Raw genomic sequence first — 13290 nt, 5'->3', positions numbered from 1 at the left:
CTGAACAGCAACCAAATGAGCATGCAGTAACGTGGAGAGCAGCTGGTGTGTACACAAATTTTAACCACAGAAGAAAAAAAATCTTCATAGGTATTAAAAATGTGAGAGGTTTTTGCAAAGAGCTGTATACAGAGCTGCCACTTTGTGGCGAAAAGTGGGTTTGATAAGAACAAACAATGAGACTATTTAGAGTAAAACCCTGCTAGAAATCTCAGCACTTTGGGAAGCCAAGGCAGGTGGATCACCCGAGGTCAGGAGTTCAAGACAAGCCTGGCCAACATGGCGAAACTCTGTCTCTACTAAAAATACAAAAATTAGCTGGGCATGGTGGTGCAGGCCTATAGTCTCAGCTACTTGGGAGGCTGAGGTAGGAGGATCACTTGAGCTTGGGAGGCGGAGGTTGCAGTGAACCGAGATTGTTCCACTGCATTCCAGCCTGGGTGACAAAGTGAGACCCTGTTGAAAGAAAGAAAAAGAAGAAAGAGAGAAAGAAAGAAAAAGAAAGAAAGAAAGAAAGAAAGAGAGAAAGAGAAAGATAAAGAAAGAAAAAGAGAAAGAAAGAAAGAAAGAAAAGAAAGAAATAAAGAGAAAGAAAGAAAGAAGAAAGAAAAAAAGAGAAAGAAAGAAAGAAACCTGCTACAAAACCTCATGTGGCATAGGAGCTCTGCAGGAATCCATCTAACCTTCTCTTCTTCAATTCTACCTGTTTGTAGGGAAAGGAAGAGAAAGAGGTAGCATTGGCTGTTTTTAAGGAACAATCCAGGACAGAAGAACCCTTTAAGATAGATCCAACTCAGACCTGGAGCATGGGAGTGAATGCTTATATGACATAATTCAAATATGTTATGTTTTAAACTTCAGGGGAGTAAAGACAGGAGCCTTCCTCCCAGAGAAGCTCCCAGAGAAGACATGCAGCTCTGACAGGAAATTAATTCTACTAATATGCTACTGAGGTGGCAGATGGTTAAACAAGATAGCTGTTAAACAAGATAGCAGTAACAAATCAACAAATTATCTCCTGGGACATCAAATTTAGCATGCCTGAAGCTGACCCAGGAAAAAGTTCTAGCAATGTGACTCTGCTGCCAAGGACCAAATGATTGGAGCATGATCCCAGATACAGCTGAGGATGTCTCCTAGCAGAGAGGCTAGATAGCACTTGATACAAAATGCTCATGGGACTGGACTACATTCTCAGCATACTATAAAATACATTCTCAGTATACTCAGTTTACAATTACTCAAAGTGTCACCTATGGGAAAATGGATATTACTTGTCAAACTTCACTAGGAGCTGCAGTGATGGGCTAATTAAGAAATGCTTGGAAAGGATTGAAAAAATTAAGAGATAAACCTTTCTAAACATATGTTGCCCACTCGCATTTGATAAGGAGAGACTCCGGAGTCAGAGGATGAGAGAGTATCCAGGATTAAGGAAACGAACATCACCTGGGATTCAGAAGGTGGAAAAAATGTGACAGCAGTGATTCTCAAACGTTAATATTTATGTGAATCACCTGAGAATCTTGTTAAAAATGTAAATTCTGATTTTGCATTTCTCACATGTTTTCAAGTGAGGCAGATGCTGCTATCTTGGGACCACATTACAAGGAACAAGACGATGGAGTTTCAGGCAGAGAAAATAATCTTATGCTCCTAGCTAAACCTGAACCTCACACTGCTAATTTTCAGTTTTGTTTTGTTTTGTTTTGTTCTTAAGGAAAGCAATCTCTTTAAAGAAACAAACTGATATGGTTTGGCTCTGTGTCCCCACCCAAATCTCATCTCCAATTGTAATCACCACGTGTCAGGGGAGGGGTCTGGTGGGAGGTGATTGAATCGTGGGGGTGGATTTCCCCCTTTTGTTCTCGTGATAGTAGTGAATGAGTTCTCACGCGATCTGGTTGCCTGAGAGTGTGTGGCACCTCCCTCTTCACTCTTGCTCCTGCTCCGCCCTGGTAAAGACTTGCTTGCTTCCCCTTCTGTCATGATTATACGTTTCCTGAGGCCTCCCAGTCATGGTTGCTGTTATGCCTGAAGAACTGTGAGTCATTTAAACCTCTTTTCTTCATAAATTACCAAGTCTCAGGTAGTGCTTTAAAGCAGTGTTAGAATGAACTAATACACAAACAAACAACGCATTTTGAAAGAAATGAATCATCTCCATGTTTCCCTCATGGTTTATTTTCTGCTGATACTCTTCCTCTGCTGTCTTTAGTGCTCTTGGAACACAAAGAGCCAGGTTCTTCATTCCCACCAGGCATCCCTAGCACTAAAGTTTCCCTAAGACTATAACAAGAACAGATATAGCACCATGAACAGGGATAGATGAGACTTTAACCTCTCTGTTATCACTATGAGGTTGGGGCAAAAGTCTTATATTCTGAGTGCTGACTTACGTGGGTTTTTGCATACAGATCATATTGATAAACATAATACATTAAAATGTTTATTCTTACTCTTATTATATTCATGAAGCCATGTCTTCCTAAATGGTGACAATTTTAATATGAAAACTTGATAAGAAAATAGTATATGAGATGTGATACATTCCAACAAAAGACTGAATTTGTACAAAATGGAATGTTGTTGCTGATCTTACGTATTATGTAGATATATGGTAACCTGTCATAGATGCCAACATGTATCTGAATGTAAAGGTGGCTCTTCCAGATGCTACTTTCAGCAGGTGCATCAAAAAGGCTGCAGGTTTTCCCCAGACTATTCCCTGAGCAGGTGTTATTAGACAACATCTGCTATTTTCCTGCTCATAAACCTTTAATTGAAGTCCTCTCCACACTAACAGTCTAGTTATCTGATACTTATTTGGGTCAGGTTTGTTTGAAGCCCTTAAAAAAAGCAGGGCGGGAGGGAGGGGGGCATACGCCATCTTAAGATTCAAAGCCATTCCTGCTGAGAAACGGTAAGTAACCAGGCAACTATTATGAATTGCTGCCTTTAGAGAAGATGTCCTTCTTTGGTTTGGGGATTTGTTTGTTTCGTTTGCAATCAAATAATCTTTTTAAACTAGTCTCCGGTGCAAAAATGGAGAGGCAGCCTTATGAAGTGTAATATAGGCCGAAATATTAGTAAGTTTTTCTCACTCAGTTTTTTAAATTATCTGCAACTTAGGTTACAGCAAGATTCCCAGACTTTAGAATTTATGGATCAATAAAATTTTAAAATAAATAAAAATTGAGAAACTAGGATAGGGCTGCAGCATTCATTTTGCCAGTTAAGTCTTTCTAAAAAAGGAAAAAGTAGTCTCAACCACTATCTGCTATGACCACAATTTCATAAAATGAAAACTATGTGAACCATGAGATGCAGTAAACAGGAGGGATAGTCTTTCAGAATAAAAGCAATTTTAAGCCAAACAAACTGAGCTTTATGGAAACTTCACTTTCTATTGTGTTCCTTGTTTCTATTGTGAATTCTTCACTTATGTTAACTCTCACGCCATATTTCTCTTTTGCCTCCTTGCTCATATGTACCACGCATATTTTAAATCTGAGCATTTATCTAAGGGTTATCAGCTAATAGAGGGTGAATTCAAATCTAGGCCTATTTGATTTTAACTTTGCCATATAACCTCTTGGTAACAACCTCAAAGCAAATCCCTCTCTTCCATATTTTTGTTATTTTTCTATTCAGTTTTTTTCCCTCTGTCCTGAAAAAATATTGGCAAATTCTTGCTTCTCAGTTAGTCTAACTTAAGTCGAATGCTCATCATTTCTAATCTGTTTTCTTAAAATTGTCCTATAATTTGCTTCTATAAACTCAGTCTGTATTTGAATATGTATTAGTCAAGATTCTCCAGAGAATCCATATCTGTGTCTATATCTACCTATTGACACAGATATGGATATAAATAAACAAATGGAGCTTTATTGTGGGAATTCACTCATGCAATTAGAGAGGTCAATAAGTCACCTGATATGCTGTCTGTAAGACAGGGAACCAGGAAGGTCAATGGTGTAATTCAGTCTGACTTTGAAGGTGTGAGAACCAGGAGCTCCAGTATCTGAAGTCAGGAGTTGTTCCGGCTCCAGAAGAGAGAGAAGACACACACCTGGCCTACTTCAGCCCTTTTGTTCTATTTGGGCCCTCAGTGGGCTGGATAATATCCATTCTCATGGTCGAGGGTGGATATTCTTTTACAGTCCACTGACTGAAATGCTAGTCTCTTCCAGAAACACCTTCACACACACCTCAAAATAATGTTTTACCAGCCATCTGGGTATCTTTTAACCCAGTCAAGTTGACAAATCTATCACAGTGTCCCGAAATGGAAAATTAGATATTATATCAATCCCTTCCTTTAAAACTGATCTGAAAGTTCTCCTTTGTCTTCAGATGATACACATTTTCCAAAGATGGCCTGTTCCACATCCCCACAATTTTATACTCATTTTCTCATTTCTACTCCTGTCCACATACCTTACACTTAGCCTGTTTATGCATCTGAGCCTTACACTAGAAATCCTGGCTGCCTGTAAAATCCATTCTTACTGTTTCAAGTAGGTAACTCCTGTTCATCTTTTAAGACTAAGTTCATATTGTTCCTTCCCCGGGAATCATTTTTTGACCTCTTAGCCAGGCAGGTGCTCCTTTTGTAATCTGTTTTGTTACCCCTGTATAACACTGAGAGATGATGTAGAAAAAAAGCAAGTTCATGGGCACTTGAATTACAAAATTTGAAATCCCAACTCTTACCATTGTACTAGCTTAATCACCTGGGTAAGTCACTTAAGCTGTTTGAAACTGTACTTCCATATTTATAAAATGGTAACAACAATATCAACCACATAGTATTTATTGAGATATAAAGAATGCCACTTACAGTAACTGTCTCAAAAAAAACAAGTGACAGCTAAGTTTCAATGGTCAATTTCATTGTGAATATTCAAAATTTTGATTACATGCAGTTACTGTATTAAACCAAAAATATTCTGTTATTTGACTACCTTCCCCACCAGACTGTTCTTTGAAGTAGAGACTGTGCTTTTTATGTATCTCTAGAGAACAGCTCAGCAAATTGCATTGTGTTGGTTGAATTAATGAACAATCTTATACCTTAAAACATTATGACTTACAGGAAATTAACTTATATGAAACAGACACCTGAAACAGAGCCATTGTATGCATTTTTAGTTTTCTCTGAGGATCACCTCATGAAAAGGCAAGCATGATACTCAGAGAATGCTCTCTGGGGCACACTCTTTCCTCAAGTCGGAGTTTCAAAGTAATCTTATGTTGTTTCATGATATCACACCCAAGCAGACTTTTCTAGGCCCTTATTAGAGACCTAATACAGTTCTGTACTTTGTTTTATGGCCACTAAAAGCAAATATTGCTGCTCAGTATTTTCATAGCGTGCCATTTCTGATCATCTTGCTAAATATATCAATTATTGTCGGTACAAAATCTTGCTTTCAAATACTTAATAACAAAGAGCTTAAGCATAAATTATTATTTCTTAGTTGTTTCTCTATAGAGATTTGAACTAAAAATAAGATTTGTTATCTCAAAATGGCGCACTAGTAAGCAGGTAAAATATTTAAAGGCAAAAGCACAGCTACAATGTGAATAAGATATTAGACATGTCCTTGATCTTTAGCTTTATTACAAGTTAGAGACTGTTAATTTTTAATATAATTCATTTCAAATGACAGATAAGATAGACTGTTTCCCATGGTAGTTCACCTCAAAGAAATGATATAACATGCCTGACTACCAAACATAATGGTTTGATTAATTCATTGAATTAATTACTTCTTTTGTTGCATATTCATGTATTTTATTGAGGAAGAAAATCCCTCAAGATTGCTTATCTGTGGAGAAGCATGATGAATATAAAATGAACAAGATGTTTAAATTTTAAAAAGAAATTAGAAGATAGTACTAGATGCCCACCCAAATAATGCTGTTTGGGCATATGATTTACAAATTGGTTAGGGGTTAAGTATTTGTTTAGTGTAAAGGAGAGGGGGTTACAAAGATGATTATCACATTGTTATTGAACTTGATAGAACATAAAATAAATATTGCAACCAGTCACCATTCCATTTGGTAAAGTAATTTCTTTTTGGTTTATTAAGAATTCTAGCAGAGCCTTTTAGGTTATGATGGTAGTTCTTTAGCAATTTGTTTGTTTTCCCCCATTTAGCTATTGAAATCACTCACAAAAACATTGATTAAAACACACAAATACAATAGCATTAGGACATGATCATATTGAATAATTATGTGCCAGAACCAGGGAGAACTGTTTACTAATCAAAGCGAGGACTAAGCTCTGAAGCAGAACTAGCACTTTCAGGAAAAGCATGGTAAGACATTTTCATTCACACTCACTAAACCATTCTTGCTCAGATACAAACTTATCAGAAGGACAAAGCCATGCATTCCTAACTGACTGAAAAGTGATTTTTTGTTTGTTTTATTCAGTCAGGGATTTGTTTAGCTTTGTTAATATTTCATGTCATTGTAACCCTCATTCCAGTGGAAAAAATACTCTACATGGATTTGAAGACCATGACACCCAATAATGCAACTAAATTGAAGCAGATGAAAGCAAGTAATGATAGATTGTTTCCAAAATAAAAAGTAAGCAATGGAAACATCTATGAGAGAAGTTAGGTGTGTACCTTGGTTTCTACACTTTTATTCATTTTTCATTGTCCAGTGTGGTAGATACTAGTCATATGTTGAAAGTCAGCCCTCAAAATATGACTAAATTGAGATGTGTTTTAAGTGTCAAATGCACACTAGATTGTGTGGAGTTCATATTAAAATGTAAAATATTTTATAAATGTTTTATATTGATTTTATATTTTAGGTATATTGCTTTAAATAAAATATCTAACTATTTTAATTTTTAACATGGTTACTACAAAAAAAGATCAGTTACATGTGTGGCTCACACTCGTGGCTTGCATTCTGTTTATATTTGACAACCCTAGCTTAAAAACTTCTTCCCCTAGAGCTCTTGTAATGATGCATAACTATATTTTTGCATATATAATTGCACAAATAGACAGTAGAATCAGCGGTTTCTTTTCTTTTGTCAATAAGACAAGTCTAAAGAATACCAAACAGTTAGCAGTGGTGGATGTCTAATTTTACCACACTTCCAATCCTAAACTGCTTAAAAATGGAAAGTTCTAGTAGCAAAAAACATATAGTGAGGGAGACTAGAAAAACATTGTTCACTCTGCTTATGGACAGAAATGACTTGGTGACATTCTATTATTATGCAGTCTATGAACAAATACAGAAATCTTTACAACAATAACAAAATGTGGGCCTATAAGAATATTTTCTGGCCGGGTGCAGTGGCTCATGCCTGTAATCCCAGCACTTTAGGAGGCCGAGGTGGGCAGATCACAAGGTCGGAAGTTCGAGACCAGCCTGACCAACATGGTGAAACCCCGTCTCTACTAAAAATACAAAAATTAGCCGGGTGTGGTGGCATGCACCTGTAATCCCAACTACTCGGGAGGCTGAGGCAGGAGAATCGCTTGAACCCGGAAGGTGGAGTTTACAGTGAACCGTGATTGTGCCATTGCACTCCAGCCTGGGTGACAGAGTGAGACTCTATGTCAAAAAAAAAAAAAAAAAATCTGTTATAATAGACTCCAACCTTTCATTGTACTATTGAGTGGGGAATTACCTCAGGAGTAAGAAGGTCATTTTAGGAGACTTTTGATTGTATTCTTAAAATTCAAGAAGGCATGATTTTATAAAACAAGATGGCAAATTAAATTGCTTAGAAAATAGACTAAAATACAAATACAGTTGATTGTAGAAGACGGAATAAATAGGACAAAATTTCAAAGAAAATGACGTGAATAGAAGCATCCAATATCTTATTATACTCATTTCTCATTAAGCTAACCAATGAAATGTTAAAGTCACAGAGAAACTAGGAAAAATGACAACCTCATTCTGGAAATTCCCAGCAGTATTTAGATATAATGCAGGTGGGATCAGATAGAAATCAGTCATCAAGAACCAACTCTAAAAATCCATTTATATCAAGAATTTAGTACAAGAAAATCTGCTTGAACCCTACTAACATTGCCTAACTTGTAAAGATAAGAGTTGTACTAAAAAATGTGCCATGAGTCAGTCAAAGGCCTAGTAAATGTAATTTTCAAGAAGAAAAAGAGAAGCAAAAAGAAAAAAAGGAAAATGAGGTCTAACATTCCGTATTTTATAATGAGGTCTGACATTCCATATTTTACCACAAAGTCGAGAACTTTTGGAGTGTTTTCACAAATTGTTTCATGTTCCACTAGCAGTTTCTTCCCAAGTTTTAGTGTAGCTCTGTAGAGATCACCTGTAATTATTTTCCAAACAAGCTTCTCATTGTTTTCCTGTTTACACTTTATGACTCTTCATCTTTTAAGTTCCGTCTGCATATATCTTGATTGAAAACCATTGACATTCCTTTCTTTTTTAAAATTCTCCTTTCTTTTCCTTTCCCTCTCTTCCTCTCTCTCTCTCTCTCTCCCTCTCTCTCCCCCTCCCTCCCCCTCTCTCTCTCTCTCTTTGTCTCTCCCCTCTTTCTCTTTCTTTCACACAGAGTCTCGCTCTGTTGCGCTGGCTGGAGTACAGTGGCATGATCTCGACTCACTGCAACCTCTGCCTCCCAGCTTCCAGCAATTCTCGTGCCTCAGCCTCCCGAGTAGCTGGAATTACAGGCATGTGCCACCACGTCAGGCTAACCTGTATTTTTATGGGGTTTTGCCATATTGGCCAGGCTAGTCTTGAACTCCTGGCCTCAATAGATCTGCCAGCCTCGGCCTCCCAAAGTGCTAGGATTACAGGCATGAACCACCATGCCTGATGAAAATCACTGACATTTCTGGCCTTTGTGTGTTATTCTTCTTTAATTTCTATTGTTATGTCTTGAAATATTTATTGCAAACATTTTTTAAATTGAAGAAAATGTAGAATTCATGTAATGAATAAGACTTTAGAGAATACTGCTACTTTTAAATGAAAGCAAGCACTAAGGGAGAGGGGAAATCTGAAATGTAAAAAGAGAGCATGAGAATAAAAAACTCATTCTGAAACTGAATTGCCAAATTCAGAACTTCAAAAACATTGTTGAACAGAAGTCTGGATAATGCAGAAATTCAAATCAGAGGAAAAATTACAAGCTTCAGAAGATAATTAAGTGATATCAAGAGAAGATGAAGAAGAATAAAGTATAAAGAGGAATTAAGTAATATTCTCAAAAAAAAAGTGTTAAAGTGTTGATGAGGTGAAGAAGTGAAAACAGAGCTTACAGCTATTTCCTGCTTCTGGTTTTTGCACTGCTTGTCTTGATCATAGTGCTCTGTACATATTAGTTTGTTAGTTTGGTTAATTCTCACAACAACCCCAAGGCTGTGATTACCATCCCCATTTACAGATAGGAAGCCAGAGCAATTGCCTGAAGTTGACTGTATCAAATTATAGTTGCTATGTGACAGAGCCAGGATTCAGTTTGAGACTTAGACTCTGCATTATGTGTGTTTAGCCAATTTAGTATATCACCTCTCAAGAAAGATTAGCATCCATAACTAAGAACGTGACAAGATTAATTTAAACACAGCTACATTTGATAACACTTGGTTTAAGCAAATTATATGCACATATAAATATATGTGTGCAGAAATATATATTTTTCAAGTATTGATTCCTAAGCAGTCTCCCACAAGCACTAACAAGGTCCGACCCTGCTTAGCTTCCAGGACCAGGTGCATTCTGGGTGGTATGGGTGTCAACTGTATTTCAAGTATTTATGATAATCTGGAAAGAAAAGGCAGAATATCTATAAAAAAAAATCTATAGGTATCTGGAAACATCTCTATGGCAATAGCCAGAGCTAAAAGATAATGGATCCTTTTCTATGGAGCTGAAAAAGAACAGATACTGTTATAAATAAATCTTTAACAGAGCCAAATAACTCTTTGTATATTCGTAACACCAGGAAAACATCCTCAGGTATATAAGGTATTGAACAGCATACCATTTATAAACATTCAGGAAGTTATACAACAACACAAACACTAAGAAGGCAAATTCATCAAAATTAGGAATTTTTCAATTGAGAAACTGTAGTAACATAATTGACAGTAGCCATAATAAAGAATTTTTAAATTGAGGAATTGTAGTACAATAATTGACAGTAGCCATAAAGTGTTTTTGATGTGTTTACTTATCCCCTCTCCATTGGCGATCAGTTTTTTAAACGGTATAGTTCAATAAGGTTGCAAAAAAAGCTGTGTTTGTACAGTCAGCCCTCTGTAATTGCTAGTTCTGCATCTGTAGATTCAAGTAACCACAGATGCAACCAACTGCAGATTAAAAATACTCAAACACAGACGAAATAAAAATAATACAATAATAAAAATTATATACATAAAAACAATATGGTAAAACGATTTACATAGCAGGCCGGCGCGGTGGTAATTATTACAGGTAATTATTACAGGTGGTAATTATTACAGGTAATTATTACAGGTAATTCTCACCTGTAATCCCAGCATTTTGGGAAGCCAAGGTGGGTGGATCACCTGAGGTTGGGAGTTCGAGACTAGCCTGACTAGCATGGAGAAACCCTGTCTCTACTGAAAATACAAAAAAAATTAGCCAGGTGTGGTAGCTCATGCCTGTAATCCTAGCTACTCAGGAGGCGGAGGCAGGAGAACTGCTTGAACCTGGGAGGTGAAGGTGGCAGTGAGCCGAGATCGTGCCATTGCACTCCAGCCTGGGCAACAACAGCAAAACTCTGTCTCAAAAAAAAAAAAAAAAAAAAAAAAAAAAAAAAAACTAACTATTTACATAGCAATTACATTGTATTTGGTATTAAAATAACCAAGTATACTGGAGAATTATATAGGTTGCAGGCACTATGCCACCTTATGTAAGAAATGAGCATCCACTGATTTGGGTATCCACAGGGGTTCCTGGAACCAGTCCCCCTTGGATATTGAGGGACAGTATCTATGTTTATGTACTTGTATGTAAATATATATTATGTTTATACATACATCACATAAATATGCACATATATACACACATTACAAATATACACACATATCATCTTATTTAAGATATTTAAACTAATATCTTATTTAGTAAGCATTTTGTAAAAGAACTGCCTTCTGATGCTCATGTCCTGCTAATTATTCACAATTGCCATTCTACACCCACCAGATAAGTGGCAATTAGCAATCATTTGTGTTTGCTCCCAAGACTGATTTTGCCAGCTGCACTTGTTATTTTGATGACAAAATGTAATAAATTATTATGTAATCTGATAAAATATTAACGTGAAAATCTTCCGTTCTTATAAGCTCTAGGTCAAATGTTTTACAAAGTCCCAAGAAATCAAATTTAAAAACTATTATAAGCAATTGTAGACCTTTTTTAAAGATTCAAAGAAATAATAAAAACCTAGAATGTAGGATTCTCCACTAATATTGCTTTATAAAATATCTTTAACTTTTCTCTCCATCTTAAAACCTAAAATTGAGATTCTAGAGGATGTACTATGAGTGCAGATTATGGAAAAACAGAATAAAATTTCACCTGGTTGACTCAAATTTCATTAATATCCATTAGCTCTACATCAAAATGTGACCAAATTGATGAGCGTGTATGTCTGAACTTAATCTGAAATAAAGTATTTTTGTCGTTATCTGATAAAACTAACTTTTAAAAATTTGCCTATTTAAAGCTTGCCTCAATCCTACAAGAAAGTGTTTCTTTGTCATCTATCATCTCAACACACACATGCACACACAGAAAATCAGCAATAAAGGTATAAATGTATTATCAGATGAAAAAAGTATCTCCTATTAAATATATTTTCTATTTGTAAATGAATATTATTAATTATTAAATAAAAATACCAGTTTGAAAACATAGCTTTGTGTAAATCCTTAAGTAAAATTATCTTCTATGTCTATGATTAGTTTATTCATTTATAATTTGAAAAACCTCTTATGGTTTTGAAATAATCAATTTTGAAATAATAAAATATTGATGGAAAAAGTCATTTATAAGTCTTACAGATGGTAAAGTGGAGGAAATAGTTTGTAAATTGTGTAATACTTCACATATTCCAGGCTTAACAACTATGAAAAAATTTGACTTCAAATTTGTGCCAATCTTGCTTATTATACCTGAAAATAATTGCCTACAATTTTGTTATACTATATGTAGTATTTCACATTAAATACTAAGAAATCACAATTTTTTTCATTCCATATATTTAACACTCACTGTAAAAAGGATATACAATGCAAAATATTGAAATTTCCATGTCTACAAAGAAAAGAAGGTTATACTATAATATAACTTATTTTTATAGTATAACTTACTGTTTTGCAAATGCTGTTAAATGTTTTTATACATGTTTTGTTTAAAAAAATCTCAAAACAACCCTTTGTTTGGCATTATATTCCCCCTTTCACAAATGAGAAAATTAGGTTTGAATAGTATTTTTCTGCACCGATAAGGGATAAAAGTAGGTTTTTAACCTGTCATTGTCTGTCCCCCAAAGAAGCTTCTCTTTCAATGGTTGACAGAGTGTGGTCCCTAGACTAGCAGCATCTTTTTGGAAATGCACGTTTTTTTAGCCAAGCTGCAGACCACCTGAAATCAGAAACTCTAGGGAGGGTACTCATCAAGCTTGTTTAGTTCTCCAGGTGATTCCGAGGCATGTTCTATTAGAGAACCATTGAGCTACATCACTGATTAGAAAAGAACTAAAGATTGAAAAATAAACAAGTTTCCAGAATCATTTAAAATGAGTCTTTTTTTTTCTGTCTTCTACCCGCTGTCTGCTTAAAATCCACAGGACTCTGGAGGATTTCTAAATAAAATGTTGAATGTTATATGTAAAATATAACAATATTTGTTGCTAAGGTCATACTTATCTCTTTATTCTGTTATGACTATTGAGTTCATCTTGTTCTGAGATAAAGAAAGGTCTTTGATTTTTATTTACCTAAAATTACAATTTTGACCTCTGAAATGTGGTGTTTCAAAAAGTGACACTAAAAAGTTAAGGCAAAGGAAATAATGCATCTGGGAACTATTATGCTATCTTTTCCTCCTTTTCCTGGGTTCCATAGAATTTATGCCTTAAATATCACTTCGTTTATTTATCCTATGGCATCTCTTCTCTACTCCCTTAAATCTGTTACAGTGGGACATATCTGTTCTGGATGACAAGCATGATCTTCTTCCTGTCATTTAATAAGTTGTTTGTTGTTGCCATTGCTT

The 13290-nt window shown here is 35.6% G+C and overlaps 1 protein-coding gene across 1 annotated transcript in view; it reads left to right on the top strand.

The window, feature by feature from the left end:
• Window positions 1-1935: 1935 nt before the first annotated feature.
• Window positions 1936-13290, top strand: part of SMC2 (structural maintenance of chromosomes 2) — a 436171-nt gene continuing 424816 nt past the window's right edge. The window contains exon 1 of the mRNA XM_055271618.2: window positions 1936-2044. The gene's annotated coding sequence lies outside the window, so the exon portion shown is untranslated. The remainder of the gene's footprint in view (window positions 2045-13290) is intronic.

The sequence above is a fragment of the Symphalangus syndactylus genome, chromosome 3, assembly GCF_028878055.3.
Source record: "Symphalangus syndactylus isolate Jambi chromosome 3, NHGRI_mSymSyn1-v2.1_pri, whole genome shotgun sequence".
In the NCBI taxonomy this organism is placed as follows: domain Eukaryota; kingdom Metazoa; phylum Chordata; class Mammalia; order Primates; family Hylobatidae; genus Symphalangus; species Symphalangus syndactylus.
The sequence above is the reverse complement of the archived record's forward strand: the minus strand, read 5'-3'. Positions and strand labels throughout refer to the sequence as shown.